The 26,900-nt window shown below is 39.1% G+C and overlaps 1 protein-coding gene across 5 annotated transcripts in view; it reads left to right on the top strand.

Annotated features, from left to right (window-relative positions):
- Window positions 1–450: 450 nt before the first annotated feature.
- Window positions 451–26,900, top strand: part of LOC124286609 — a 67,529-nt gene continuing 41,079 nt past the window's right edge. Inside the window, exon 1 of one of the 5 annotated variants that reach the window (XM_046722985.1) lies at window positions 451–619. The gene's annotated coding sequence lies outside the window, so the exon portion shown is untranslated. Of the gene's footprint in view, window positions 620–908; window positions 1,083–18,722; window positions 18,930–18,963; window positions 18,988–26,900 lie in introns of those variants that run through there. The other 4 variants (XM_046722984.1, XM_046722983.1, XM_046722986.1 and 1 more) reach the window with 4 other exon arrangements.

Here is a 26,900-nt window from a genome sequence, read left to right as displayed (position 1 = left end):
ACAATCATATTTCTTTTAATTCCCAACCTGGCATAATAGACACTGATTTATTTTCCATGTTGAGAGCAAATAGTAATATTTTGAATGCATGAATTGTAATTTTACAAACATTCCATTAGTATAACATTGCAATGCGTAATGTTTTTCCGGTATATGGAAGTTAAATGTCAACAAAGTGCCCTCCCTTATATGGACCCTCAATATTTAGAGTCGCGGAAACATACATATGTACTTTGAATGAATGTGATGAATAAGATGAAATATGTTCTTACCTATAATGTTAGGGGAATTGAACAAGAACACGTTTAATGCCATTTTGTTCTGACGCGTTGTCATCACACAAACGACGTAGTATTACTAATCTGCAATAAATATAGTAAATGGTCAGGAAACAGAACACGTCTCCGAACAATCTCGCGAGAGACTTGCTTTGGCGACGGTCTTGTTCATCCTTCAAGATGGCTGCTTTGAGAAAATGGACCATCCTTTGGATGAAAAATGTTCTGGAAACTGAAAAATATGCCTTTCTCTTTAGGTTGTTCACTTCGAGAAAATAATTTGAATAGTTTTTCATGTCTACGACGCTGCCTTTTACCAAAACACTCTATCGGAAAGCAAGGTAAGAATTTGGTGCTTTATGCTGTGTCAGTAACTTTTGCAAAGTTTGTTTTGTCAACATATCGAAAAACATTATCACATGTGTTACGCTAAACTATTAGAAGCAATTTTAATATTGACTACAATTTCTATTTAACATAGTAAACCAGTGACCTTTGTATTGTCACGAATGAAAGTGTGTGCAGTCACCTTGTGGGGTTTGTTTTGAAATTTACGAGTTGTGTCCCTTGACTCCGTCAGCGACCCAAGTACATTTACATATCATTATATATTAATCATAACTCCTCGACTGAGTAGCGTACGTAGTTTTGTATGACGTGTCTAGTGATTGTTTATATGTAGAATTAGTTTCCCAATCTTTGATAGTTGCTGTTGATGCGTAATAGTGCCAGAAAAATCAGCCTTGTCCCAGTGGCCTTGAAACTCACGCCATGAATGCAGTCAATTGAAATGAACCCTGTCAGGTAGGCCTTGCGTCCTTCTGCAGTCAGTCTAAATATGGAGAAAGTCACACACAATATTTGACCCCAAACAAGCTACATTTACCAGAACTTATGTCTGCATTGACAGTTGCATTGAGGAATTGTTACCATTGTGCATGAATGAATGCTGTTGGAACATAAGGTCAAACCTTCAACAAGTCACAGTGACATGAAATTATCAAGTCTCCATTCTGCAAATTGTTTTGAATTTAATGGTTAGAATACCTTTTATATCGTTTATTGCTAACAAGAAGGAAATGGAACAGTTGTAGTTTCATTGTGATTGTGTTGCATGGGATACTTGATAAACACTAATACTTAATTTCAGCTTATAAATTTGTGCAATATCAATTTTAGAGGATTAAACAGTCTTGTTGATCAGGAGACATGGAGCTTGCTCATAAAAAAATAGTGCATTGTATTTTAATTGTTAAAGTTTCAAACAGGTTCAAGATTTGGTTTCACATGTTCAAGTACCAGTTCAAAATATTTTGAAATAGTTAGACACTTCCCCTGTAAACAGTCCTATTTACATGATCTGCAGATGCACATACTTGAACTTCACAAGTTTCTTATTATTATCTGTCCCTAAAACACTTGATCTATTGGGACAGTATAGTATATATGGGCCAATACAGGCTTGTCTGTAGTCAACACACATTTTCCAGCTCAGTCCAGAATTGGGCGCTTTAGCATTCCCAGTCCTCATGACAAAGTGCTTTGCTTGATATTGTAGTTGATTAGGTTAGGTTGACAGGTCAGTTGATTATTAAAAATGTCCGGCTTGTTGCAGTAACCTGAATATCTTATGCTATATTTTTGAGTGATGTGTGTGTGCTCCTTCCTTAGTAGTTTTTCAGGTTTTGGCCACCAGTTTTAGCTTTACTGCCATATTAACAGATAGGTTGGGTGTCTTTCCATCAGAGGGGGGCGGTGATGTAGCCTAGTGATTAGAGTGTTCGAAGACCCTTTTTTGATTCCCCACATGGGTACAATGTGTGAGCCCATTTCTGGTGTCCTCTGTCATGATGATATTGCTGGAATATTGCCAAGAGTGATGGAAAACTAAACCCACTCACTCACTCTTTCCCTCAATGCAATCATTGTAATGAAAGCTTTCAGTCACCAAAGTTAATAAATATGGCCAGATGTTTATAGAAACATGGCCCCATGCATGTAACTGATGAGTTTACTCTTGATGCATGCTGCAACTTCATCCCTTATTTTTCAATTTTCCTCCTTCCCTGAACACAACAAAATACCCAACCATGAAATATCAGGATACCATACAGTTCACTGACTGACCGCCAGGTTATTCATTAATATATCCACATCCAGTATTGTAGACAACACCAACTTCACCAAAATCATGACCATTATCAACACAGCTTCATTGATTTGATTATATATAATATAGTAACTGATTCACATTTCCAACATACCTAAACAGGCACCAATGCCTTCTAAGGGCTTGTGACTGTGAGCACATACTCAGGCTAAATCTCAACTAGAATATTTGAAATTATAATTATGGATACCGATCCATCTCACAACATATTCTAATGGCTCAACAGTACAACATGAAAACAAAGCACACCTTCCTGATCTTCATATCAGTAGCAGCAGCTACCAACACATAACCCATGAATATTAGCCTAGCTTCATTTTCACGCTTAGTGCAGCAAATGGCATCTGAAATACTCATATACTGGTCTAAATAAGCTTTCACAAAGGTGTAGTAGATAGGGCTAGCTATTGTTATAGATCATAGATATTGATAATTGTTAACTAAGCATCGATTGATTATAGATAAATATCAGAAAAGTGACTGACCAATAGCACAACATTTCTGATTTCAGCTTACCCAGCCCTAGCCATAGAACCTACCAATAGCCAGTGTAAGATCAAGTAATTTTACCAAGGCCAATATGAAAACGCCCATATGATCATATCGCTAAAGAGAGGTGACTTCACGGTACCTCAAGATCCTTCTTTGCCATGTTTATTTAAGCTTGATAAGGATCTTTTCTCAAACTTCATTCATACACTTCACTGGCCTTAAATACTAAATACATACATAAACTATAAGCTTTTTGTGTCTTATAGCTTTTTCTGTATCCCTCCTCACTTGAGGTATATCCATCAGTGATAGGGACACTGATCTCTTATTGACTGAATATGCATGTCGGCAAGGTCCCTTAATCATTAGATTGCTATTCTACCAAGAAGCCTGTTAATCTTGTATGTACTAATCGTGGTAGTAAGCAGTTTGACTCACTATGTATAATTTCTGTGAGAAGGTACTTGTGTTTAACATGCAAAGTTTATGCTCTCTTGTGTTCATGATAATGATGATTGTACAACGTCTGCTTTATGGGTTACAGATAGCTCAGTCATATAAGGCACCTTAATTAGCTGTCCAGAGTTGCATCCCTTTGGGCAGTCCTGCAAACATGAGATTACAGTTCAGAACTTAGACTCAGTATTATTCGCTAACACTGCTAAACTGAGTCTAACAAAAGCTTGTGGAAGGTTGCGCCAGGTAACCTTTGATTTCTACCTATGACCGCCCAATCAAAGGCTAGACGCCAAAAGGATTTAACCAATCAGACAACGGCTACTATTTAGGTTCGGGCGGACTTACAAAATGGATTTTCTCGCCCCTCGGTCGCCAACACTGATTTCCTAAGAAACGAAAAATCTGCATAAAACACAGATATTTGACCTGCAGTATATACGCTTCGGTTCCTGTTGACATGGTTATCATTAGCTAATATTTCCGCAGTTGACATGCTTGAATACTGACAAAACACTATTTTCAGCTTAATGTTTACTCACTGTTGTGGCGCATCTCTAGGAACCGATCGCACGGAAAATAGCATTCGAATCGCTCGGGTACAAACTTTTTCGAGGTAAAAGCTCAAAAGGTATGTGCTTAACGCCTACTTTCTTTTACATTTGGTAAGCTGTGTTCTGATTGGTCAATTGAAAGGTTACCTGACGCCGAATTCCTTCTACTAGGTTTTGTTAGATTCCGTGATAGCAGTGTAACGAATAATGCTAAGTCTAAGTTTACTTAGACTGCATGAGATTAGTCAGTCGAATACTTGAAACATTGAACAAATGACTGATATCATGAATACAGTAACTGTGCTTGTCCAACGAGTGTGATATCTGTTTGATAGTCTTCACATATGATTCATTATTGTTCAAACAGTTATCACCATGATCTTGATCAGTATTATAATGGTTTGTATTATGGCAAATAACACAATTGGGTGGTCAGGCTCATTGACTTGGCTGACATGTCTTTGTATCCAAATTGTGTAGATCCATCACTGAATTGTCTGGCCCAAACCCGATTATTTACAGCAGCCACTGCCATATAGCTGGAATATTGCTGAGTGCAGCATTTAAACAACAAACAGAAAGAAAATATTGTTCCATAATAATAATAATTCATATATAGCTCCTAGTATCCACCTGACCAGTTGCTCACTTGACGCTGTAATCAGAATCTGATTATTATACCCGGATAACCCAAGCTGCTTGTTAGGCTAGAAGGTTGTGAGTCACATGACTTTATCCAACCGGATACCCATTTTCTACTGGTGAACAGAGGCAATTTTGAACAAACTTGCATGCCTATGGTGAGACCACATGTATCACATGTGCTTTGTTGTGGGGCAGGACTGAAGTCCTAGAAACTCTCAGGAGTCATGTTGACAAACACGGTCACCCATCCAAGAACTCTTTGAGCTCGATGTTGCTTAACTTCAACTGATTCGCGACCTGAGCTCTACACACAGAACCACACAGCGTCACATACATGCATTACATAATGCATTTAGATGTGATAGGGTTTGCCTTGTGGTTAAAGCATTAGCTCATCATGGAATAGTCCTGGGTTCAACTCCCCAATGGGTGAATTCCATTTCTGGTGGCCCCTGCCATGATATTTCAGGAATGTTGGTGAAAGAGGCATGTGTTAAAACCTTAATTCCTAACCCATATCAAACAGAAAAATGTCCCTTTGGTGTTTTAGTTTTAAATTTCTAGACAGTAGTAGCACTCATTACTGAGCTCTCGCGACTGGATCTGCAAGTGACAGAAACCTGTTTTGTAATTGGCTCAGATTGTATGTCTAACCTTTTGAAACTTTAAATCTTCACTGTCTGCTACCAGATTTCTCCTTGTCTAAGGTAGGGTGAAAAACATGCCAACTTAAATTCTTTAACTGGCTAGTTACAACTGTTCGGCAAGCCAGTGCTGATGAATTCTTTTTACACATAGTCCATGATGTTTAGTAGCCAGTGACTCCACCAATATTGCATCTTGATGTCTAGTACTAGTAGCCAATAACTAACACTATATCATGGTCTCCATATTGACAGCCAGCTGACTGATGGCAGTAAAGATGTATAACCTCTCTGGATGAAGTACATTCTACATCAGCAAACAATATCCCCCTTTCATTCCTGTCCACTTATCCTTCATGTAGGAATTCCAGGTTAGAATACAACCCCAGTAAGCTTATGATGCTGGTTGAAAGAGGCAGCCCCGAACATGTGGTCTCTCTGCAAGTTAGTTGTATGTGCGAAATGACATTCATAATATCACTCACAGCATTGTTGGTCCAGACTTGATTACAAGTACACACAAGCTGTCATCAGGTGCTTAAATGAGGTGTATGATGTGGGTTTTTTTATGTATATTTAAGTGTTGGACAATCCTTAATCTGAAGTTATGAGTGGAGGTAGATCTTTTCCACTTTCTACACATTATAGTGGAAGATAAATTTGTGTTTAAAGGCAATATATATTTTTAAAAATTTGAAAGTGTTCACTTTTTTTTTCAAAGGTATTTCAATCCTGCTGTCATATGAAACCTAGTTGCTGTCGGGTGCAACCATACACAATAACCGTTGTATCAGATATGAACAGGTTGCACCTGCTGCTCAGAATAAAATTAATATAATGCTTGAATTTTGGTATTGATGATTTAGGACATCATTTTAAGTTAACAGTATTAGTTAAGGTCTGATGTGATCGCTTTTATCTTACTTCATAAAATTTCAGGGCAGTGGGGTAGCCTAGTGGTTAAGGCATTTGTTCATCTTGCCAAAGACCCGGGTTCGATTCCCCACATGGGTACAATGTGTGAAGCCCATTTCTGGTGTCCCCCACAATGCTATTGGTGGAATATTGCTAAGAGCGGCGTAAAACCTCACTCACACACACATAAAATTTTCATGACATGAATAGTAACAGTCATTCAATCACTGTCCTGTCTCCAAGCCAGTTCCCCATTATGTATTCCAGTTGTTCTTGACCTAGGGGTATTAACATGCACTGGGTGCATGTTGGTAAAAATTGAGGTTGCACTTTAGCAGCTTCAGGTTGCCCCAATGCAAACTTTCTAAATACTGAAATCCAGTCTGCAGCAATGTCAAGTTACCTGTGAAATTGTTTTTCATTATTGGCTGAATTATTTGGTAGCTGAGTAGGGAATATTGACCTTTGTGAACGCTAACAATTAAACATGAAAGTGTGGCTTGGTCGCCTCTACATAAGATTTAGTAACCTAATACACGCGAAATAACACAACTGTAGACCTGCCATGACCACTGTAAGGTAGATGGTAAAGTTCATTGTTGTACTGAGGGTGGAGATAGAAGCCATGATGTGTTGCATCATAGCTCCTTAAAGTACATCAAAGCATTTGATACAGGCCCTGGGTAAAATGAGATTCTTTCCCCTGAAGGCAAAGCTAGTTTTAAATTGACTTGATTAAAGGTGCAGTAAAGCTATTCATGCTTTCATGTCAACAAATGACAGTGTTTTTCTGTCTAGCTCTTTGAGGGATGCCAATCTTGAAAAGTCAAGGTCAATCTCAGATTGTCACAAGTGTCGACATTTCTAAGATGAGCTGCTTGGCAGGAAGCATGAGCCAAATTACACCAATTATGCTTCTTTAGGTACTAATAAAGGATTATTTCATTTGCATTGAACATAAGTACACATTTTTTAAACTGTTGGTAATGTATATGGTCTCTGGTATTACATAACAGAGATCAATTGTGTATGGGATAGGCATAGTTGAAATGGAAATCTTATTGTTGGAACCTCATACAATTTTCTATATAAATCTTGGTTTGGGTGTGGAGAAAGCGTGGGTTGTGTGTGGAGAAAGCATGTTTGTTAATGCCATGCACAACAAGTTGAATTCATTTTGATTGAGCGCTGGTGAACAAATTTGAAGTTTGTCTGTCCATAAAATTATTTAGATTGTAGTTACTAGGCCAGTTATTCATCTAGGATGCCAAATTAAGTACCCTTTCTCGAGCAAATTGGGAAAAAAATTAAACATTGTCCAAAATGGGACTTGTTTTAGTGTTCCCTAAGTTTTGGAAAGTGAGAATTATTTCATTCAAATTGGGATTTTTATTTTATTGTCACTTGCTGCAGATTCTGGGCCAGATATTGGACTCTGAGCAGGTAAGTTCCTGAAGGCATTGCTGTTTACTGTTGTAATATTCCATGTAAACAAGAAACGGGGACTGTTGTGTCAATGTTGAGTCTTTTTTAGGTTTTTTTCATGAAGGTTACTCACAGGTTGGTGTAGAACTTGGTGTAGAAGCTGGTTGTATGCTTATTGGATCACATTACTGTCAAATTAAATATATGAGTGTGTTAACTCTTATGCTGTCTGGCTTAGATATAATTCAATTTATGTATCTCGCTTTGATAAATAAAACCTTAATGAAAGTTAAACAGTCCTTTTTAAAAATTCATGAATATTTAAATTCAAAATAGTTCAGGGTGAATTGATTATCCATTCAGTAATTCAATTAAGTAATTAATTCAATTACTGAATGGATAATGTTCATTTCATTGGTTTAGATTTTCGAAGCTCTCTTAGCTAAGATAGTCGTAAGTACCATACATTAATAACATTAACTTTCGACTATCTTAGCACCAAGAGAGCTTCTCAAATTCTAGGCCCTGATATGTAAGTGAATCATAACAACCCTAGTACTGTATTAGTACTCACCTAATTAAGAGAAGAATCATTGTATTATGAACACAGCAGCTGTGAGGATTAGTGATTCGATTGCAACACTGTGCAACATGGCAATACATTATTGACCAACAGCCAAATATGCACTGTTATATCATGCACATCAAACAGGCAAATTAAATCACATTTTATGTTAGGTGGTATATCTATTGCTCATGGCTCAGGCAAGCTGAGGACTTTCCTTTGTAATCTTCTTTTATCTATGATGTAGCATCACTGCTTCAGTGCAGTATGTCATGTCACAGTAAGATGTGCACATTTATGTGCATGGACTGTCATTGTGTGTTGAATATTGAATTGCATAGTGTTGCATTCCTGCCCTCAAAAGTACACACATATAGCCATCAACTTTGAAATTTATTGTCCTATTATTTTTGTTGTTGTTGAAATCAGGTCTTTGAAGACCAGTTAGGTAAAATTTAATCCTGCTTCACTGTATCAGATATGTTGTGAATCTCATGCTAACAGTAATACACTGGGTTGAGTCGACAGAGCTTTTGGAAAACTGAGGAGTAAGCAGCCATTGATAGCAGTTTGTTTTCGGACTACATTGTTGACACATCTTCCATTCTGCAAATAGTTTGAATGTGCATAATTTAGTCATATTTCTGCTTGTCTGTATTCTATTTAACGTGAAAAATATTCAAATAGCATTCCCATTTGAATTGTTTTCAACACAATTTAGTAAGTTTCTTTGGTAGGCCAGTAAATGTACGGTGGCAAGATAGGCTGGCTAAAATTTATTACTACGCTGATAATGTTTGTTTCCATTATTTCATCACAAGGACTGACAAGAGCTGCTGATTACACTGATCTGAACTTGTCGCTTCACATTAAGGCTGCAACAAATTCAGTGTGAAGCGATTATGATACATTTTGCTATTATTGAGTTGCTATTAACGATTACCATAACAAGTCAGCAGTTGATGTATTTTTCCTCATATGTAGTGAAACAGTTTCAACATAGTTTTTGGACCTGTTTAACCATTTTGACGGAGTCACAGTGACCAGTGATCATGTAAAGTCAAAAGTAGATATGCAAGAGTGTGGACTATTTTCCTGTCTTGATAAATAGCACCCAAATTAAAGTAAAAACAGTCACGTTTTTTAAATTTATGAAAATTTGATTAGCAAATAATGACTTGAATTCATGAGGGGACACAGTTTTCTTCATGGAATGTGCGAGTGAATGTGTGAGTTGGGTAGCCTAATGGTTACGGCATTCGCCGGTAATGCCGAGGATCCAGGTTCGATTCCCCATATGGGCACAATGCGTGAAGCCCATTTCTGGTGTCACCCGCCATGATATTACGCTGGAATACTGTGCTTGAAGCAGCTGAAAACTAAACTCACTCACTCACTCACCATAATTGGTAGACATATTTAGGGGCATTTATTGGCTAATCTTACTGGACCAAAAGGTCTTTGTTTGCCACCGTCTTCAGACTGATTGCAAGGGTGGCAGATTGTCATGCTGCATTTGTTCTACCTCATGCAATATTAGTGCTAGAAGTTTGTATGTGGCTGTGGACAAATTTCTATCTGCAAGTTAGCTTTCACTTTATACTGAACTTGGATTTTGATTAACATGAAAATATTTGCAAACTGAATTGTTGAACAGCCTTATAGCACAGTAGAAATTGCCATCACAATTATTCAGAGCTGACATTTTGTGAAAAATAGCACCATTCTGGTGAGTTAAAACAAAAATCTGGCCTGTTATCAGAAATATCTGAGTCTTACGCAGTTTCTGCCATATCTCACTATCAAGTGCTATAGGTACATGACATGTCTCAGACATACCAGGGTGGTAGGGTAGCCTAATGGTTAAAGCATCTGCTCGTTACGCCGAAGGCCCGGGTCCGACTTCCCCACAAGGGCACAAATGTGTGATCCCATTTCTGGTGTCCCTCACCGCGGATATTGCTGGAATATTGCTAAAAGCAGTGTAAAACCATACTCACTCACTCATGTATTCACGGGGCTGTGGGGCAGTCTAGTGGTTAAAGCCCGCCACTGGCACCAAAAGACCTGGTTCAATCCCCACATGGGCACAATGTGTGAAGCCCATTTCTGGTGTCCCCTCACCGCGGATATTGCTGGAATATTGCTAAAAGCGCGAAACCAAACTTACTTACTCATGTATTCACTTGCAGACATACCTGTGTCACAGTTTGTAGGATTATTGCAAGCAAATAAATCAGAGATAAACCTGAATATGGAAGCTATGTAAAATATGGAAAAAATATTAAATAGTTCACATATATGAGTACATCTTTTACAGAGCCTAGACTAAAGCTTAGTTTCTGAATATATATAATTTATATTGTAACAAATAAACCCATTTAAATTGAGAAGGAGAACCAGGGAGTTCCCAGATTCAGAACCTGAGAAATCTAGACTTGCTTCATTTAGTGCTTTAGCTTAGAAGGGAGGGCAAGGCTGTAGGGAAAATAATATGGTTCAGGGACTCTGAGACAGACTAGTCACAGCCTTGATCAGTATTGCCTGTGTAATGATCCAACACCCTAACCAGGATTGAATCTTGTTAGGATGTTGTAGTGGAATGAACTGGAACGTAATATAGAAGAACTACTAGCTGGTAACAGCAGTGTGGTGGTGTTCCTGACAGCCCTCCACACTGACACTGTCCAGTGGGTTTATTGCATGTACAGACATTAACGCCAACAGCTGGAATCATGAATGGATTGTAGTTTGATAATTATAAAATTGATAGTCACTCTGAAATTGTAAAAATAGTCCTGTTATTACTGTGATGTCAGTCTGGGTTGGACAACCCAGGTGGAATGTTCATTTCAATTCTTTGTGAGGTTGAGTTTCACTGGACTTAAAACAGCTGTTTCTCCTCTGGGAAATGTCGATAATTTTACCTGAAGAATAATTTGTCTGAATTTTCTGCCATGGAATATGGAGTAAGTCATTGTTCGTTGTTGTGGCTTTTTTTTTCTACTTCTTGTTTAAATATAAATATATGTTTTGGTGTGTTTACAGTTCAGGAAATAGAATGGCTATCCAAAGGATGCTAAACTTGAAAGAATAGTGTTAGGAATTGTGGAGGCTTTCTAGCCATTCAAAACAACATGATCAAGGAATCACTAAATCTTTAATCATTAAAGGATTATTATGACAAAGGTGAAGTTATTCTGGAATATGTAGCAATGTATGATTCCATCTATCTCCTGTTTTAAACTTGTTTGAGAATGTGGTTTGGATTTACAGGAGTTTTGTTTTACGCTTATGATTTTAAGGCAAAGCATCTTTATCAGCTCGCGGAGGTAGAAAATTTGCATCTACAACTCGAATTATATCCCAGCTGCACGCTCTCGACACACATCATCGGAGGACGGTGGCAAGTAAATGTTTTCATTGATGTTACTTTTCAAATATAAACATTTGTTGTGTTTGCAACATATAAGAGTCTGCCATTTTGTTAACCCAAGGAATTTAAGAGTGTATGATTCCATACTAACTGCCCTTGGCTGAAAATATTTTTGGCAATTTTGGTTGCAGTTTTGGAATTTTAGCTGATATTTGCTTTTAGATTTTGGATTTAAAAATCCTGCAGATCTCTAATAAACACTTAAATTAGACTTTTCCTGTCAGCCAAAAAAAGGGTCCTTATCCCACTTCATCTTTGTATTGATATAAAATACATTGAGGAGAAACACAAATTTGTCCACATTTTAGGTAGTGTTTTTCCAGAAGGGAAATTACATTTACAGTATGTCAGTGAACACAAGTGGCTGCTTAGTCTGTCATACTACAAAAACACACATACCCAATACAGCCCATGCAAGTCTAGAATATGTGGCAAGTTCATTTCTGAACATTCCTTTAAATGAAGAGTCTCTGGGCTTTCTGCTAGACCCATGAAGATCTGGGGTTAGAATTAGTCGCCAGTAACCCATGATTGTCGTAAAAAGCCGCCCAATGGATCGGGTGGTCACTGGCTGACTTGGTTGACACATGTCATCGGTTCCCACCATGTTAGATGGATGCTGGAATATTGTTCAGCCGCTACGCGAGCCAACCAACCTTTCTATTACGCTTTTATGAAGTTAAATTAGGAATCATTTTTGTGTAAATTATGTTCATTTCCTCGATACTAGATGTAAGTCAAGTGGCTGTAACTCTGGCTGTGTGAATGGTGTAAACTAGTTCTCTCTCCTTTGAAGTCCTCATCCTCGACCAGAACTGTATTCCAGTGTTCAAAAATAGTGTTTCAAAGTAACAGGATTGGGTCGTAAGTTTCAGACTCCACTGTCTGACCCACTGAAAATTCACAGGACCCATAGAATAAAATTAAACACACATTTCCAAGGGTGGAAATAACCCATTGCCAAACGTCCGAGTCCAGTGTTTTTTTCTGTCGGGCAAGCAAATTTGTATATCACACTGTACCGGGTGTCCAGTTAACTTTCCAATGTTAATTATGTTGTTTATTTAAAATCAACAAGAAACGGGCCGGTATAGTGGAAAAATTATCAGGGCAAGTGACTTTACATGTGCCACTGTACCGAGTACACTATCAATTTTAAAGTTATTTCCACCCCTGCTTCAAGCATGACGGAAAAAAAGACGCTATTCGTGAACATTGGCATACTATATAGTCAGGTTCATCTTACATAGTTTCACTGCCAAGTGGATTTGACTTCATAGCAGAACTCATGAACATGTTAAACATAAAGGACATTTGACCCCCAGCAAGAGAAATTGAGTTGAATTTGACTTTCAGTTTGGGGAAATTGAGCTCGATGTGTACCCAGAGCATGGGACATTGAGCCGCAGTGGGTTCAGTGTGGTGGTTTAACTAAGCAGGCTTCAGATCATGCCTGCAGTGGTTATATCCAATAGAATGTGGTAGTGTGTGTTGTGGTGCTGGTGAAGTGAATGGTTGTGTCCAAAAGACAGTGGTATGGTACAGCAAGGCGGTTTGCAAACCTTCAGATTAGCCCCCATTTGTTATGTCCAGGAACTTAAGAGAGGGCACAATGTAGTGGTGGGAAGGGGTTAAGATTGTGATCCTATTTGTTATGTCAAGGTGATTGTGGTAGTGTACAGTGTTGTGGTTGACAAAGACCCAGATCATGACTCAAGTGGTTATGTCCAGGACACAGTCTACTGGGCCACAGTGAGGTGGTTGGAAGGGATTACGGTCATGCCCCTGTTTATGTCAAGGTGACTGGTGACTGTGGTAGTGTACAGTGATCCAGTGGCTTGGCTATGACAAAGACCCCAGATCATGAAGGGGAGTCATGGTTTATGCTCAAGGTGAGGACACGCGTTGCTACTGGCCACAAGTGGTTAGGTGGACACGGCTTGAAGGGGTTACGGTTATGCCCATGTTTGTGTCAAGGTGAACTGTGGTAGTGTACAGTGTTGTGGTTGACAAAGACCCAGATCATGCCTCAAGTGGTTATGTCCAGGACACGAAAGCTACTGGCCACAGTGAGGTGGTTGGAAGGGTTACGGTTATGCCCATGTTTGTTATGTCAAGGCAACTGTGGTAGTGTACAGTGTTGTGGTTGACAAAGACCCAGATCATGACTCAAGGACACGCATACTGGTTAAGGGTGTCCAGGACAAGGTGACAGTGTACAGTGTTGTGGTGGCCACATGTGAGGTGGTTGGCCACAGTGAGGGTTGGAAGGGAGTTACGGTTATGCCCCTGTTTATGTCAAGGTGACTGTGGTAGTGTACAGTGTTGTGGTTGACAAAGACCCAGATCATGACTCAAGTGGTTATGTCCAGGACACATGCTACTGGCCACAGTGAGGTGGTTGGAAGGGGTTACGGTTATGCCCCCTGTTTATGTCAAGGTGACTGTGGTAGTGTACAGTGTTGTGGTTGACAAAGACCCAGATCATGCCTCAAGTGGTTATGTCCAGGACACAGTCTACTGGCCACAGTGAGGTGGTTGGAAGGGTATGCCCCTGTTTACGGTTATGCCCCTGTTTGTTTATGTCCAGGACATGTCAAGGCAACTGTGGTAGTGTACAGTGTTGTGGTTGACAAAGACCCAGATCATGACTCAAGTGGGTTATGTCCAGGACACGCGCTACTGGCCACAGTGAGGTGGTTGGAAGGGGTTACGGTCATGCCCCTGTTTGTTATGTCAAGGCAACTGTGGTAGTGTACAGTGTTGTGGTTGACAAAGACCCAGATCATGACTCAAGTGGTTATGACCAGGACACGTGCTACTGGCCACAGTGAGGTGGTTGGAAGGGGTTACGGTCATGCCCCTGTTTGTTATGTCAAGGAGTGTACAATGTGGTGATTGACGGGTTAAGATCAATACACCATCTCCTCAGCATGGGCACAACAGTCTTCCCCTTTTTCCGGCCATGCTTGAAGCAGGGGTGGAAATAACTTTAAAATTGATAGTGTAATCTCGGTACAGTGGCACATGTAAAGTCACTTGCCCTGATAATTTTTCCACTATGTCAATCGCTTTCTTGCTGATGTTTTAATTAAACAACATAATTACCGCTGCAAAGTCAACTGGACACCGGGTACAGTGTGAAATACAAATTTGCTTGCCCGACAGAAAAAAAATGCTGACTCGGACGTCGGGCAATGGGTTATTTCCATCCCTGTTGAAGGTAAGTCACCAAGTGTGGAGGTTGTGCTGAGGTCATTAATCACGGAATCAATACCATCATTCACCCCAGTTGTTGCCAAGACAAGCCAGTCGTATTTCACACATGCAATTTGTGGTGGAAAATATTACAGTCTGTTGTCATGAAACCTTTACACCAATTCTTAAAATTGTTTCTTGGACTTTGAGAGGTAATTGCTCTTTGCTGGTTGTCTTGAACTCAGTCATTATGAACCCGTGCCGTGTTGTTTGTGAACAGGGTAAACCATGACTGTTGGAAGGAAAATACCCACCAGTATGTGTCCTCAATGTAGTTCAGTCCAGAAAATTTATTCTTCAGTTATGGTTTTGTCAATTGATAACTAGTGGTGTGAGAGTCATTGCAGAAGTACATGTTTGTCAGGTTCAAATGTCGACAGTATTCAGATTAACACAACATTTGATGTTAACTGATATTCAACTAATCATGCTAAAGGAACTAAGAAATGATTAGTTTCCAAGCCTAGTGATATTAAATCTAAAAATACGTTACAATCAGGAAGTTGTCAACTTGGACAAAGAAAGCTAAGATGTCAATAACAGGAAACTATTCCTCCAAGGGACACATGTAATTTGATGTACAGAGTTGCGTCCCTTGGCCAAGACAAGAAACCTAAAATATTAGCTTGCCCCAGTTACGTTACCTGGCTGATCACTGAAAGTCCCCTGCTTGTTAGTTTCACCAAAGTAGTGAATGTGAAGACATGCATCTAGCCTTCCTTCCACTCACATTCAGTGGATACTCCGTGATAAAAGTTGGAATCGTATTCCTATCAACATTAAGCCCATATTACTCACTCATCACCCTCTCCAAAAAGTACATGCTGCTCGAAAGACTTTGTTTATTTGTTGTTCTCTCTTTAAATTTTAGTTTTCTTCTTACATTGACAAATTTGCAAATTTGTATATCTGCACGGTTATCTGTATGAGTTCTTTAATTCTATAATGACAGGACAGTCTTTTAATCCACACGTTGATGACTTCTCTATGTGGGTAGTTGGCATGGGGGGGGTGTCATCCATATTTGTGAGTGATTGCAAAATACAGAGATTGAAAATCCTTGTATTCAAGTGATGATGACATATGTCATAATGGCAGTTATCATAGCAAGTTCATGGTGTTCTTTCAGAGGCATTTTTAGAAGTTGTAATGGTGAAGGAAAACCAAGTTCTGTGGATAGTCAACTTCTTTGTTGCAATGAATATGATGCTTCGGTGAAGATACTAACACACCGTTACAAGCAAGTATTATGGAAACGTCATGATACCATACATTCCTCAATATACAAGAATTACAACACAAAGGCCATAAACTGATATACTTGTATTTCAGATGAGTGAATTAAATGGAAATAGACTATTCCTTCCTTGTTGACAGTCCATCGGTCGGTTACAAATAGTACCAGGGAACCCAACTGATCTAAAAAACTGATGGCTTGTAGGACAGAGGCAGCTTTTCCAGCACACCTGTAGCACTGTTTACATTGGGTTATTCTTCAAGTGTACTTTGTTATCCCCCTCAACGCGTTTTGCGGTGGTATTAAAATGGACTCTGTCCGTCCGTGTGTGTGTCCGTGCACTTTTGTCTTTTCCGGAGCATAACTCTAAAACCGTTCAATATTTCTTCACCAAACTTGGCTCATAGATAGATCTGGTGGTCTACTGGTGCCTTTTGGTAGTTTTGGTTTTCTGAATATAATTTGTTTTTGCGTTTCCATGGCAACAAGTTTAACTTAGACTGAAATTGGTGGTAGTACTCTTTTCCGGAGCAGAACTCTAAAACCGTTCAATGTTTCTTCACCAAACTTGTCACATAGATAGATCTGGTGGTGAACTGATGCCTTTTGGTAGTTTTGGTTTTCTGAATATAATTTGTTTTTGCGTTTCCATGGCAACAAGTTTAACTTAGACTGAAATTGGTGGTAGTACTCTTTTCAGCAGAACTTTAAAACTGTTCACTGTTTCATCACCAAACTTCATACATAGGTAGGTCTAGTGGTGAACTGGTGCCTTTTGGTAGTTTTGGTTTTCTGAATATAATTCCGAAGACATTGTGCTTCCATGGCAACAAGTTTAACTTAGACTGAAATTGGTGGTAGTACTCTTTTCAGCAGAACTTTAAAACTGTTCACTGTTTCATCACCAAATTTCATACATAGGTAGGTCTAGTGGTGAACTGGTACCTTTTGGTTTTGGTGGTAGTACACCTTTCTGGAGCAGAACTTTGAAACCTTTCAGTACTCTCCTTCCACTTAGCTGTATACACGCCAACACATTTGACATAGTCATAACTCGTAGACATATTCATTAAGAGTATTTTGCCGTTGCGGGGGATAATGATGACTTTGTCTTCTTGTTTCTTTTTGTTTTGTATCACAGGCCATGTATCACATTGCATCAGGAACTGGGCCACAGTTTGGGAAAGCCCATCTAGTCCTTCTAGATTTTTATTTTATGATAGTTGATACATACACAACATTTCAGGAGTACTTTTTGCACCGTCATCACACCCCATCATCATACCCCTTAATCATAAGGTAAATATCAGGGTGGGGAACATGACCTGTGTATACATACAAATAAATCCAGTCAAAATTAGATAAATTTACTTGAAGCCAGAAGTGACATGGTTGCTGTTGAACTGTCAAGAAAGAATTGATGGACTTAACATTTGTTAAAGGAGTGTGTGTCCAAAGTGATGTGCATACAACAGATTACATGTTTACATCCATATTCTAAATGCCTATCAACACTCTCAAATTTGGTAGTTTTTAACAATAATACTTTCATTTGTCCATGTCTGGTGCAAGCTTCTTGTATTTTAGAAACAATGTTAATTTGTTAAATTTTTCTTCACTGACTAATTAATTAATTAAGGATCAAAATGTACTGCATTCATCATTCAGGCAAAACCTTTAACAGTTCATGCTGCTTGTATTAATAATGCTTATATTAATTATTGAAATTGTATTGATAACCATCATAAAATCAAGTGAACATTTTCTTTTGATATCAAAAAGATGATTTACTATGTAGCTTAATTTCAGCTATAGACCTGTTATAAAGACTACTTATTCATTTAAGGCGAGGGTTATTCTATGTTTTAATTTAAAAAGGCAAAAGCAAATATGTGCCAGTTCATTGATTGCCATGGATACTCGTGAGTAGAGCCCACTAGTGTTTAAACCATTGTATCTTGTTAGTTGTAACAGGAAATTGGATATATCAAATACTGTATTCTCTTGCATGTGTCAGGTGAGCGTATAAAACACCTCAAGGGAAGAAAACATAACGAGAAAGCAAATATTTGCCAGCGTAAGTCACAATAACCAGTGAGAGGATAGCATTACACTGTGGCCCTGTGTGGGTACTAGAAACACGCCCACGTAGGCATGCTGTTGTCCCAACTGAAAAGGGGGAGGGACAAGTTGTACTGTCTCAGAAATGTTTCACTGCAGCTCTGTTTCTTTAATAGCATATTTCTATTGGATGATTAACATGATTAAACTGTGGTCTGACAAGCAATGACAGGTTAGCTGGCTCAAAATAGCACAGCGCAGCTGGGTTCATCCAGGTGTAGGGAAGTTTGACTGATGTCTGTTGGCTTGGCCTGCTCCCTAGCTTAGCTGAACTCTCGCCCACTCAATTGGACATGAGCATACTCCCGTAACAAGCTGACCTACTTTAATTGTGATACAGATTTGCTGTGGGGAGAGGATTGTGAGCACATGGTACTCAGTTTACATTTGACCACTGTCTGTGTGCTAAGTTTCTCATTTACAGTTCCTGCTATACATAGCAGCATGGAGTTTCTTGCAGGTCAAAGGGGGGTTTCCTTTTTTTCCTGAAACAGAGAAGCCTGATTGGCTGAGGCTTAAGCAGTGACCTTAAAGACAGCCTTGACATTGAGACGGAGTTGATGACCAGACATCGTGGTGTGGTAGATGTAGCTCCCTGTACTGACTGTGGTGGAGATGGTGTAGAAGTGACAACCTCCCTACACATTGCCACAGACCTATGTGGAGGTATGAAGCTTCCTTGCAGCTGTAGTTTACCCTAGCTAGTGTTACAGCACGGCGCAGCTTTCAACAGGTGAAGTAGCCTTGACTAGCTGCCGGCGTTCAGCCGAGAGGGAAATCTTCACAAGCAAGTAAACATCCCTAGTTTCGTGTTAGGTCATGCAACTAATCCTCCAAATGACCAGGGCCATAGCTGATCCCCCAACAAAACCTGCGACAGCCCTAGCACTATTAAATGATCATTTATAACATGTCAAGATGGCTAAATGACGACTCCGCTTGGCACATGCTACACACTTGTTGCTGGTAATGTTTCAACCACTTCAGCTTGAAAGCATGAGTGACTTCCTAAACCCCCTTGTGCACTAATTTACACCCCGGTCATAAAACACTGTGTATTTATGCAACAAACGTAAGTAATACGTCTTGATATCTGCAGTAACTTTAAATGGGTCTGTAGTGTTAGATCATGTTTGAACATGAACTGTATAGTAAATCTGTCACTCTGATACTAGGTAATGCTGCAATTTAACAATTCACTGGTCAGGTTAATAGTTAAATCTCCCATTGTTTAGCATAACTGTTAGGGTGTTCAGTGGGCTGAAATTTAAGCCTGAAGGAGTGTTGTTATACTCAAGGTAGATAAATGATCTCTGACCCTTTTAATTCCAGGCTATCTCGACATCAACACCATGTAGACATTGCTTTCCTACAATAGGAGCATTCAGATTTTACAATATCAACTTGAAAAGAAAACATGACACTATTATTCAGTATTGCTTGACATTAATAACAACAGCTTCTGTGAAGAGGGAAAATTTATATGAATAGACAAGATCTTTATTGCAATAGGTGTGATGTACACCTACAATGAAATGCTGCATTTTTTATGATAAGGAAATTGTCTTTCCATAAAAATTGATCCTTTTCATCATACAAGCTTCTAACTGCCACTTAAAGAAGTAAATAAGTTTAAAAGTTACTATCTGTAGATTGTAGTGCTGGTATTGGCACACAACCTGCGATACGATATATCACGATACTAGCATTTTAGCCACAACGATATCTTTTTCCTTTTTTCTTTTTTTTATTGTTCCCAATGTGATGAGTAAAAAACATGATGAGTACAAGCATATAGAGGAATATGTGCACATACAAGCTAGTGGGCTCAATAGCGATATAGTACACTAAGTACATTGAATATCAATATCAGTGATATGTTTTTGTTTAATAGTCATTCAGGGTTAAATTCAGGGATGAGAGGAAACCATTTGGCTAAAAAGCTTTCAACATTATTATTTCTTCTGGAGATGAATGATTCAGTGGTAAATATGTCTTTCAATATCCTTAAGTAATTATCAACTTTTGGAATTGTTTTTTTCAAAGAGCAAGTGTAAATATATCTCTTAGCAGATAAGATTAGGTGGTTCAGTAAGCCACGACGATATCTTGCCAAAGTATCGTGCACTTAATCTGTGATACAATATGAATCCCGATACAAGGGTGGCGTTACGTTACGTATCACGATACTAATATCTTTAATTCCAACACCAACTATAAAACACCTTAAGGTAAAAACAAAACTGTTTTAAAGTATTTCATCAAATACCGCCAGCGTTTTTCAATGTTCATTCGGTAATGAGATAATTAAGTTTATACACAGACTTTGTGAATGTTAATAAAATGTGAGCGCTGTGTTTGACACAGTTCCTGACGCAAGAGTTTCCGAGAAACTTATGAAGGGAAAATAAGTATGCATATATTTTAATCATCAAACAAAAGTAAGTCTTTCTTGACAGATATCGCGATTCGGCAATATTCAAAGTAAAACATCGATGTATCATGGCCCATTTGAAGTATCATATCAGGATGTAAGACAATGTAAAACTGTATCATTTCACTGTATTGACGGCCCATGGATCGATGCATCGATGCATATCGATGAATCGTCACACCACTAGTAGATAGTGTCTTATTTGTCATCAGCTTCTAAGAAATACTTCTGAAAATATTCTTCTTAAAGAGATCTTCTTGAGGTAACATTTTGAGTGAAATTGAAATCAAATATCCCTGACATGAAATTAAAATAGTACAAGATAATACTAATTGATTAAGAAAACCAGTATTGGTGGATTTTGTAGAATACATTATCATCTAGGAGAGGAATAGTCCATAATTAGCAGAACAGATGTCTCCAAACAACAGGTGTTCCACACCTTGGTAGGTAGGTTATTGACTGCAGGGACATTGTTAATGAGTTAGACCTTCTACAGTGTGGTATGTACACATCAATGCATGTGTTATAAGCCATGGATCTGGCCTGCTTGTCAAACCAGCAGTACTCCAGTAGTTCATTAGTTTCTTTGTAATTAAGGTGAAACAGAGAACCTCATTAGTGCTCAACCTCACTTTCTGGACAAAACTGTTGAAAACATCTACACATGTTCATTGGGTTTTCCTCTTTGACCAATGTTAACGATGCAGCCTGGGCCCAATAACTTGAAAAGAATAGCCTGACCATGGCTCATTTTAGTGTTATTATATAGACTGTCATTTGCTGATCTTACTGTACCAAACAGACTATTATTACTTTCAGGCTTGGGATTAATGATGAAAGTGGCAGACTCACAATGATTCGTTAATTAGGATATTTACCGATAATTAAAAGGAATTCGGTCACAATGGGTTTTTTTGCCGGATTAACAGTTTGCCTGTATGTTATATTTGATTCAACAGGGGCCATTTTCACAAAGCCATCTTAGCATCATGACCTCGTCTTTGTTGAACAATAGTAGTATCATGACAAAAGAATTGCTCAGTGGTGTCCTTGCTGCTAACTGCATTTAAGGTAACCAGTTCATGATTCAAGGGATAAGTAGTCTTGTAAACATTATGGCAAGAACGTGAAGTGTATTTCTGTGTAAGTGTGCACAAACCTCAGCTGATCATTGGTCATCCCCTCGGTCTGTTGAGATGCCTGGTTGTATAGGTTTCCAGTACTTCATGCCTGTTGCATGAGTCGACTATACTTGGATCTTGTAGTCAGGCTCATCATTCGTTATCCCTTAAGGCCATATTGATCCTGTTGAGATGCCTGATAGTGTAGATTTCCAGTACTTCATGCTTGTTGGGCGGTGGGTAGCCTAGTGGTTAAAGCGTTCGCTCGTCACGCTGAAGACCTAGGTTCGATTCCCCACATGGGTAAAATATGTGAAGCCCATTTCTGGTGTCCCCCGCCATGATATTGTTGGAATATTGCTAAAAGGGGCGTAAAACCATACTCACTCACTCACTCATTTCATGCTTGTTGCTGTAGTGGTTAGAGTGTCTGCCCGGAGAGCAGAAGGTTGCGGGTTCGATCCCCGACCGCATCATACCAAAAGACTTTAAAATATGGTACTTGTTGGTCCCTGCCTGGCGCTTGGCATTAATGGGTACATCAAGGACTGGTCGGCTCGGAGTCAGTATAATGTGTCTGAGTGGGGTATTCATGCTTCTTTGCGGCATGGTATCTCAGTGAGCTAGCACTATAAAACAAGCTTAAGTCTGGGCTAGTACAAGCAGTCGCACAAACACATACACACGCATGCACGTCGTCATATGAGCGAAATATTCTCAAGCACGACGTCAAACCCAATTTCACCTCACCTCACCTCATGCTTGTTGCTTGAGTCGACTATACTTGGATCCTGTAGTCAGACTCATCATTTGTTATCCCGTAAGGCCATGTGGATCCTGTTGAGATGCCTGATAGTGTAGATTTCCCATACTTAATGCTTGTTGCATGAGTGGACTGACCAAGGATCTCGTTCACTCTGTGACTTGACTTATTGTGTGCCACTGTTTCCATACAACAAGAATTGTTGCTCCTGCTTTCTGCCACTGTAGCTTCCTAGCAGCATAGACTCCCCTGCTAGTCCCTGTGTATATAGAAACTGTATGATACCAAACCATAAGAAGTATTAGCAGTTATCCATAATGTGTGGTTGTGGAAAAACAATGTCATCCTCATTGTACTTAGTGGGCATGGTTTTATGCTGCTTTTAGCAATATTCCAGCAATGTCACAGCTGGGGACACCAGAAATGAGCTTCGTACATTGTACCCATGTGGGTAATGCCTACATGAACATTGTAAGTAACTGATCACCTTCTTAGTCGGTTATGAGAAGCATTAAATATGTGCAACTTTTTCTATCTCATAGATCCCTAAGAGAGACTTGAATTGGGACATGAATCTCAACCATGGAAACAAATAAGTGCCGTTAATATGTATCCAAATAAGATTGATCAGTTCAGAATACTTCAAAAGATATTTCCATGCCTCCTGAAGTTGGAAATATACAGACAGTTTAGAGTTTGACATATAGGAGTAAGGTTGTGAAATGGGCATTGTGGAGAGAGTACTCATCATCCCAAAGGTCAAGGATGTACTTGAATATTCCATAATAGCAAGCCCTTTGGGAATTTTGTGGCAGAATAGGTCTTCAGTAGCCCATACTTGTTCCAGGGGCCGGTCATAACAGGGATTAGATGGTTATAAGTAACTGATTGTGTGTCATTGTATCTCAACAGTTTGGGTCGTTGGTAGTGCTGTTGAGTAACTGGTTTCTCAGGTTCCAGCTCAGTTATATATGGATGTAGCTATACTCATGTAAAAGCTGTACTCATGTAATACTGCCATCCTTTATTTCTAAGTGTGTCACATACTCTCCATTCTGTTTTTCTAAATAATCTCGACCCATTTGCACAGATTTTTTATTTGCATCTGATTGAATTTTGATAGGACCACTAATTTGAGCATCAGACATTTAAAGAAAGTGGTGGTTATGAATGGTGACAGAGTATTGATCAAACCCGTGAAGGTCCAGGTTAGAATGAACCTTCAGTAACCCATGCTTGTCGTAAGAGGCGACTAACGGGATCGGGTGGTCAGGCTCGCTGACTGGGTTGACACGTGTCATCGCATCCCAATTGTGTAGATCGATGTTCATGCTGTTGATCCCTGGATTGTCTGGTCCAGATCTGATTATTTACAGACCGCTGCCATATAGCTGGAATATTGCTGAGTGTGGCATAAAACTCAACTCACTCACTCACTCAGAGTATTGATCAAAACAGGATCATGGGCAGTGGGGTAGCCTGGTGGTTAAAGTGTTTGCTCGTCACACCGAAGGCCTGGGTTCAATTCTGCACATGGGTACTATTTGCGAAGCCCATTTCTTCTGTCTCCCTCTGTGATGTTGCTGGATTATTGATAAAAGCGGCATAAAACCATTCTCACTCACTCACTCACTCACTCATCACAGGGATGAAGATGTAAGACACTGGTTTACCACTGATGGGATACTGCTGACTGTTGCTAAACATCATTCAGTCATTCTTTGTAAGAACAGGTGGACACAAATTCTCCCATTGTGTGTGTGTGAACAATGTCATCAGCATAACTTGATACACCGTGTGGTAACACTGTAACTTAGTGTAAGCATCATAATCCATTCTGATACAGAAATGTTAACCCAGCTGGCTACTGATATCAGTATTACCCAATAGTCAACTAAGATGTGTTGTTCTCTCAATGTCAGCATGGCCAGGGATAGCCAGTGAGCCAAGTAAGTGCTTGTTCAGGAGCCCGTGGCTACTTTATTGGGTATATTTTGGCTGGTAAAGATAAAATCAGAGTAGCTTGATTAATAATATTGTTATTCAGCTCACAAATTTGAAAGTGTAAAATGGAAATTTCCTCTCAAAATGAACAGTAACTGAAAGGTTGATGTCTGATTTCATGATCTCCATAAATGACCGTAGAAAACTAATATTCATTCTGATTTCATTCTGATACTGAACATATATCTTGGTTGTTATATTCCCTAGCCACCAGTTCAGCAAGCCAAAAGAGCATGTTTCATATTCACTTTGAAGTTTTGACCTTGCTGAGACTTGATTGGGATCTTTTTCTTTTATTTTTGTTTTGTTTTTGGTGTTTTTTTATGCTGCTACTAGGTTTCTCCTTGTAATTAGTAGTGTGAAATAAAATAATAATTGTCTGTCTAAATATGTTATTGGTGAATTAAAAGATGAACCTGCTGTTTTAGCCAGTTAGTATTTCACACACACACCGAGGATGTCAGTCACATGTGCTATTGTTGACATCAGTCCACAGAAGAACTGACCAGTTGCACATTCTTCTCCACAATTTGTCCTCTTTTAGGTATCGCAGTTGCTTCAGGCAAGTGATCAATGTCTTAAAATCAATGGTTATATTCATGTGTTATGGCTCTTATTGTTAGTCTAACCATGTTGACAAATGCAAAAAGACTTTGCCAGATGAAAATCTTTGACAAGTAATTATATCAGGTCAAATTAGTAAAGAACTCTTTCACAGATGTTTTGGAATGGTAAAACAATCAAAGAAACTCAAGATCACTGGCCACAGAGCTGGGTTGCAGTGTTAGTTTCCTTCTGAAAGACTTGGGCAGGACTCAACATGGAGGTTGTGTCTGGCAGAGTTACCTCCCTTCAGCCTGTTATAGTCTGTATATTGATATGAATGGTGTCTATATTGTGATAGCCATTATCCTGTATTCCAGCTCTCTGTTGCAATATAATGTCAATAATGTATGGCCATGTGATAACACCTGTGCCTTTCTACTACTTCTATGTAGGTTATGAATGACTATGAGCAGAGGTGGGTGTTTTGTTGTCATACCAAAACTTGCCCTAAGTATTCATTTGTTAATGACATTCTACTAGTTCTATGTTCAGTGAGTCATAAAATGTGATGATAGCAAAAAGTAAACTTGAAGATAATCGTCACATTCAAATAATAGAAGTTACTATTCAACATGTTCAAGGATTTGCAGTCCATTTTATCGGTTATGAATGAATGGCGAAACATTTGTTGTCAGTAGTAATGTTATCAACAGTGCGATGAATTAAATGTCATCATTGAGACCCCTATCTGTTGAACTTGAGTTAATGCTGCGATAATTGCTAAAGAAGTAGTGATGAAATACGTGCAGTATCACACATCCATGTATCATGTTATTGTACACCATGTACAGATATCTGGCAGTACAAACATCAATGTGTTTGCCAGTAGTTCATATCTTCTCGGAGTTTCATTTTTAGAAGTAGAGTCAGGTAAGGACAAATTTCAAGAAGTTGTTCATCCATAAAGTTTGTCCTTATCCAGTAGTTACTACACATTCCGATATGCATCATGGTATAGAAAGGTGCTGAAGCTGTCATAAAACAGTTTATTTACTACACTTTTCACCTCAGTACAAGGTTACGAGAAAGTGTCAAAATTAAGTTGAGTTCTCATCCCACATGGGCAACCATATTGAAGTCCAGCCATTTTGAAGACATATCAACACATGTATTTATGAATAATGTTTGCTTTACACCCATGTATGGTCTAATATAGTATAATTTCACCCTCAACTATTATAGTTGAACCATGAGGGTTGACTTTGTTGCACTGCATGATGTCATTTAAACCGATATGAATCGACAGCCTTAGGTATGGTGTGGTGTTGCATCTGCCATGAGACAACAATTGGCTACGTAAGAGCTGTTTTATTTAACTGCAGCGTATTGCCAAATGCCTAGCAACAGGTATACACGATATGAAGTGAGGTTAGGTGAAATTGGGTTTAACATTGTTCTTTGAGAATATTTTGCTCATATGACGACGTGCATGCGTGTGTGTATGTATATGTGCGGCTGCTTGTACTAGCCCAGACTGAAGGCTAAGCTGGTTTTATAGTGCTAGCCCACTGAGATACCATGCCGCAGTGAAGCATGAATACCCCACTCAGACACATTATACTGACTCCGAGCCAACCAGTCCTTGATGTACCCATTAATGCCGAACGCCAGGCAGGGCACAACAAGTACCATATTTTAACGTCTTTTTTGGTATGACGCGGTCGAGGATCGAACCCGCGACCTTCTGCTCTCCGGGCGGATGCTCTAACCACTACACCATGGAGGCGGTCATACACTATATGAAATAAAGTCATTTATCCCTGTGTCCAGAGA

Source organism: Haliotis rubra, unplaced genomic scaffold, assembly GCF_003918875.1.
Source record: "Haliotis rubra isolate DU_JTF1 unplaced genomic scaffold, ASM391887v1 Scf387, whole genome shotgun sequence".
Lineage (NCBI taxonomy): Eukaryota > Metazoa > Mollusca > Gastropoda > Lepetellida > Haliotidae > Haliotis > Haliotis rubra.
Note: the sequence above shows the minus strand (reverse complement) of the source record. Positions and strands in the feature narration are given on the sequence as shown.